This window comes from Arachis hypogaea, chromosome 6, assembly GCF_003086295.3.
Source record: "Arachis hypogaea cultivar Tifrunner chromosome 6, arahy.Tifrunner.gnm2.J5K5, whole genome shotgun sequence".
Lineage (NCBI taxonomy): Eukaryota > Viridiplantae > Streptophyta > Magnoliopsida > Fabales > Fabaceae > Arachis > Arachis hypogaea.
In genome coordinates, this window is record NC_092041.1 from 46,885,785 (window position 1) to 46,891,729 (window position 5,945).

General features: G+C 42.5%; 1 non-coding gene across 1 annotated transcript; it reads right to left on the minus strand.

The window, feature by feature from the left end:
• Positions 1-559: 559 nt before the first annotated feature.
• Positions 560-667, minus strand: LOC112699833 (small nucleolar RNA R71). The gene has a single exon (XR_003152770.1). It is a non-coding gene; the product is annotated as a small nucleolar RNA R71 (small nucleolar RNA).
• Positions 668-5,945: the final 5,278 nt, after the last annotated feature.

The window sequence follows — 5,945 nt, forward strand, 5'->3', positions numbered from 1 at the left end:
TCCCTTCTCTCTCTTATGAGCAGGAGCAAAGACAAAAGCATTCTTGTTGAGGCTGATCCTGAACCTGAAAGAACCTTGAAGAGAAAACTAAGAGAAGCCAAAGCACAACTCTCTGTAGAGGACCTAACCGAATTCTTCAAAGAAGAAGAACACATGGCAGCCGAAAACAACAACAATGCCAACAATGCAAGGAAGGTGCTGGGTGACTTTACTGCACCTACTCCCGACTTTTATGGGAGAAGCATCTCTATCCCTGCCATTGGAGCAAACAACTTTGAGCTTAAGCCTCAATTAGTTTCTCTAATGCAACAGAATTACAAGTTCCATGGACTTCCATTGGAAGATCCTCATCAGTTTTTAGCTGAGTTCTTGCAAATCTGTAACACTGTCAAGACTAATGGGGTTGACCCTGAGGTCTACAGACTGATGCTATTCCCTTTTTGCTGTAAGAGACAGAGCTAGGACATGGTTGGACTCACAACCTAAAGAAAGCCTGGACTCTTGGGAAAAGCTAGTCAATGCCTTCTTGGCAAAGTTCTTTCCACCTCAAAAATTGAGTAAGCTTAGAGTGGAAGTCCAAACCTTCAGACAGAAGGAAGGAGAATCCCTCTATGAAGCTTGGGAAAGATACAAACAATTAATCAGAAAGTGTCCTTCTGATATGCTTTCTGAATGGAGCATCATAGGTATTTTCTATGATGGTCTCTCTGAACTATCCAAAATGTCTTTGGATAGCTCTACTGGAGGATCTCTTCATCTGAAGAAGACGCCTACAGAAGCTCAAGAGCTGATTGAAATGGTTGCAAATAACCAATTCATGTACACTTCTGAAAGGAATCCTGTGAACAATGGGACTAGTCAGAAGAAAGGAGTTCTTGAGATTGATACTCTGAATGCCATATTGGCTCAGAACAAAATATTGACCCAACAAGTCAATATGATTTCTCAAAGTCTGTCTGGAATGCAAAATGCACCAAACAGTACTAAGGAAGCTTCATCTGAGGAAGAAGCTTATGATCCTGAGAACCCTTCAATGGAAGAGGTGAATTACATGGGAGAACCCTATGGAAACACCTATAATCCTTCATGGAGAAATCATCCAAATTTTTCATGGAAGGATCAACAGAGACCTCAACAAGGTTTCAACAATAATAATGGTGGAAGAAACAGGTTTCGCAATAGCAAGCCTTTTCCATCATCTTCTCAGCAACAAACAGAGAGTTCTAAGCAGAATAACTCTGACTTAGCAACCATGGTCTCTGATCTGATCAAAACCATTCAAAGTTTCATGACTGAAACAAGGTCCTCCATTAGAAATTTGGAGGGACAAGTGGGTCAGCTGAGCAAGAAAATTACTGAACTCCCTCCTAGTACTCTCCCAAGCAATACAGAAGAAAATCCAAAAGGAGAGTGCAAAGCCATCAACATGGCCGAATTTTGGGAGGAAGGAGAGGCAGTGAACGCCACTGAGGAAGACCTCAGTGGACATCCACTAGCTTCCAATGAGTTCCCCAATGAGGAACCATGGGAATCTAAGGCTCAAAATGAGACCATAGAGATTCCATTGGACTTACTTCTGCCATTCATGAGCTCTGATGAGTATTCTTCCTCTGAAGAGGATGAGTATGTCACTGAAGAGCAAGTTGCTAAATACCTTGGAGCAATCATGAAGCTAAATGACAAGTTGTTTGGAAATGAGACTTGGGAGGATGAAGCTCCTTTGCTCACCAAAGAACTGGATAACTTGTCTAGGCAGAAACTGCCTCAAAAGAGACAGGATCCTAGGAAGTTTTTAATACCTTGTACCATAGGCACCATGACCTTCAAGAAGGCCTTGTGTGACTTAGGGTCAAGTGTAAACCTCATGCCTCTCTCTGTAATGGAGAAGCTAGGGATCTTTGAGGTGCAAGCTGCAAAAATCTCACTAGAGATGGCAGAAAATTCAAGAAAACAAGCCTATGGACTTGTAGAGGATGTTCTGGTAAAAGTTGAAGACCATTATATCCTTACTGATTTCATAGTCCTAGAGACTGGGAAGTGCATGGATGAATCCATCATCTTTGGCAGACCCTTCCTAGCCACAGCAAAGGCTGTAATTGATGTTGATAGAGGAGAGTTGATCATTCAAGTGAATGAAGAATCCTTGATGTTTAAGGCTCAAGGATATCCCTCTGTCACCATGGAGAGGAAGCATGAAGAGCTTCCCTCAAAACAGAGCCAAACAGAGCCTCCACAGTCAAATTCTAAGTTTGGTGTTGGGAGGCCGCAACCAAACTCTAAGTTTGGTGTTGAACCCCCACATTCAAACTCTAAGTTAGGTGTTGGGAGGTTCCAACATAGCTCTGAGCATTTCTGAGGCTCCATGAGAGTCCTCTGTCAAGCTACTGACATTAAAGAAGCGCTTGTTGGGAGGCAACCCAATATTATATTTTGACTATTTTCTTTTGTTATTTTATGTTTTTTTTGTAGGTTGATGATCATGAGAAGTCACAAAATCAATGAAAAAAGCAAAAACAGAATGAAAAATAGAAAGAAAAATAGCACACCCTGGAGGACGCACCTACTGGCGTTTAAACGCCAGTGAGGTTAGCTGTTGGGCGTTTAACGCCCAGTCTGGCACCATTCTGGGCGTTTAACGCCAGAAAGGGGCACCAGACTGGCGTTAAACGCCAGAAAAGGGCAAGAAGCTGGCGTTAAACGCCAGAAATGGGCACCAGCCCGGCGTTTAATGCCAGAATTGGCACAAAACGAGATTTTGCTTGCCATTTGGTGCAGGGATGACTTTTCCTTGACACCTCAGGATCTGTGGACCCCACAGGATCCCTACCTACCCCACTACTCTCTCTCTTCTTCACCCATTCACCAATCATCTCAACACCTCCCTAGGAGAATTGAGTTCTAACATGGGACAACTAAGGGTGGAGCATCAAGAACACTCCATCATCCTCCATGAAATTAGAGAAGATCAAAGAATCATGAGAGAGGAGCAACAAAGACAAGGAAGAGACATTGAGGAGCTCAAGCACTCCATAGGATCTTCAAGAGGAAGAAAGAGCCGCCATCACTAAGGTGGACCCGTTCCTTAATTTCCTTGTTCTTTATTTTCCTGTTTTTCGAATTTTAATGCTTATGTTTGTCCATGTTTGTGTCTTGTGATCATTAGTGTCTTAGTGTCTATGCCTTAAAGTTATGAATGTCCTATGAATCCATCACCTTTCTTAAATGAAAAATGTTCTTAATTGAAAAAGAGAAGAATTGCATGAATTTTGAATTTTATAACAGTTTAATTATTTTGATGTGGTGGCAATACTTTTGTTCTCTGAATGTATGCTTAAACAGTGCATATGTCTTTTGAATTTGTGGTTCATGAATGTTGGCTCTTGAAAGAATGATGAAAAAGGAGACATGTTACTGAGGATCTGAAAAATCATAAAAATGATTCTTGAAGCAAGAAAAAGCAGTGAATACAAAAAAAAATCCGAAAAAAAAAGAGAAATAAAGTTGTGATCCAAGGCAAAAAGAGTGTGCTTAAGAACCCTGGACACCTCTAATTGGGGAATCTAGCAAAGCTGAGTCACAATCTGAAAAGGTTCCCCCAATTATGTGTCTGTGGCATGTATGTATCCGGTGGTAATACTGGAAGACAGAGTGCTTTGGGCCACGGCCAAGACTCAATAAGTAGCTATGTTCAAGAATCATCATACTTAACTAGGAGAATCAATAACACTATCTGGATTCTGAGTTCCTAAAGAAGCCAACCATTCTGAATTTCAAAGGATAGAGTGAGATGCCAAAACTGTTCAGAGGCAAAAAGCTAAAAGCCCCGCTCATCTAATTAATACTGATCTTCATAGATGTTTTTGGAATTCATTGCATATTGTATTCTTTTTATCTTATTTGATTTTCAGTTGCTTGAGGACAAGCAACAATTTAAGTTTGGTGTTGTGATGAGCGGATAATTTGTACGCTTTTTGGCATTGTTTTTAGTATGTTTTTAGTATGATCTAGTTAGTTTTTAGTATATTTTTATTAGTTTTTAGTTAAAATTCACTTTTCTGGACTTTACTATGAGTTTGTGTGTTTTTCTGTGATTTCAGGTATTTTCTGGCTGAAATTGAGGGACCTGAGCAAAAATCTGATTCAGAGACTGAAAAGGACTGCAGATGCTGTTGGATTCTGACCTTCCTGCACTCAAAGTGGATTTTCTGGAGCTGCAGAAGCCCAATTGGCGCGCTCTCAACGGCGTTGGAAAGTAGACATCCTGGGCTTTCCAGCAATATATGATAGTCCATACTTTGCCCAAGATTTGATGGCCCAAACCGGCGTACAAAGTTACCCTCAGAAATCCCAGCGTTAAACGCCGGAACTGGCACCAAAATGGGAGTTAAACGCCCAAACTGGCACTAAAGCTGGCGTTTAACTCCAAGAGGAGTCTCTACACGAAAATGCTTCAATGCTCAGCCCAAGCACACACCAAGTGGGCCCGGAAGTGGATTTTTATGTCATTTACTCATCTCTGTACACCCTAGGCTACTAGTTCTCTATAAGTAAGACCTTTTACTATTGTATTTGACATCTGGGTAGCTATCCTTGTTTTGATGCTATCTTAGATCACTGGGAGGCTGGCCATTCGGCCATGCCTAGACCTTGTTCTTATGTATTTTCAATGGTGGAGTTTCTACACACCATAGATTAAGGTGTGGAGCTCTGCTGTACCTCGAGTATTAATGCAATTACTATTGTTCTTCTATTCAATTCCGCTTGTTCTTGTTCTAAGATATCACTTGTTCTTCAACTTGATGAATGTGATGATCCGTGACACTCATCATCATTCTCACCTATGAACGTGTGACTGACAACCACCTCCGTTCTACCTTAGACTGGGTGAATATCTCTTGGATTCTTTAACCGGAATCTTCGTGGTATAGGCTAGAACTGATGGCGGCATTCAAGAGAATCCGGAAGGTCTAACCTTGTCTGTGGTATTCTGAGTAGGATTCAATGATTGAATGACTGTGACGTGCTTCAAACTCCTGAGGGCGGGGCGTTAGTGACAGACGCAAAAGAATCACTGGATTCTATTCCGGCCTAATCGAGAACCGACAGATGGATAGCCGTGCCGTGACAGGGTGCGTTGAACATTTCCACTGAGAGGATGGGAGGTAGCCACTGACAACGGTGAAACCCTTGCTTAAGCTTGCCATGGAAAGGAGGAAGAAGGATTGGATGAAGACAGTAGGAAAGCAGAGAGACGGAAGGGAAGGCATCTTCATACGCTTATCTGAAGTTCCTACCAATGAATTACATAAGTATCTCTATCTTTACCTTTATGTTTTATGCGTTTATCACCATACCCATTTGAGTTTGCCTGACTGAGACTTACAAGGTGACCATAGCTTGCTTCATACCAACAATCTCTGTGGGATCGACCCTTACTCGCGTAAGGTTTATTACTTGGACCACCCAGTACACTTGCTGGTTAGTTGTGCGAAGTTGTGTTTATGCCATGGTATTGAACACCAAGTTTTTGGTTTCATTACCGGGGATTATTTGAGTTGTGAAAAGTATTGATCACAATTTCGTGCACCACTCGCGCTTGCACAACTTTCTGTTCGAATTTTTATTTTTGCCAAATTTTGGGCGACGCGAACGCGTGGGTCAGGCGCTCGCATGAGTGGCCAGTAAAGGGATATGACGCGAACGCACAAGCCATGCGTCCACGTGGAAAGAATTTGTGCGTTCAGCATTGATCCAGCACCACTCTAGCACAACTTTCGGTCGTGCACCCACGTTACGTCGAATTTCAGGGCACGCGGCTGTGTTAGTGACGCGGACGCGTGGGAGGCCAGTTTTCGCACTTGACGCGGACGCGTCAATGACGCGGTCGCGTGGGATGATTTGTGCCAAAGACATGCCTCCAGCCACGCTCTCGCGTGACTCTCTGT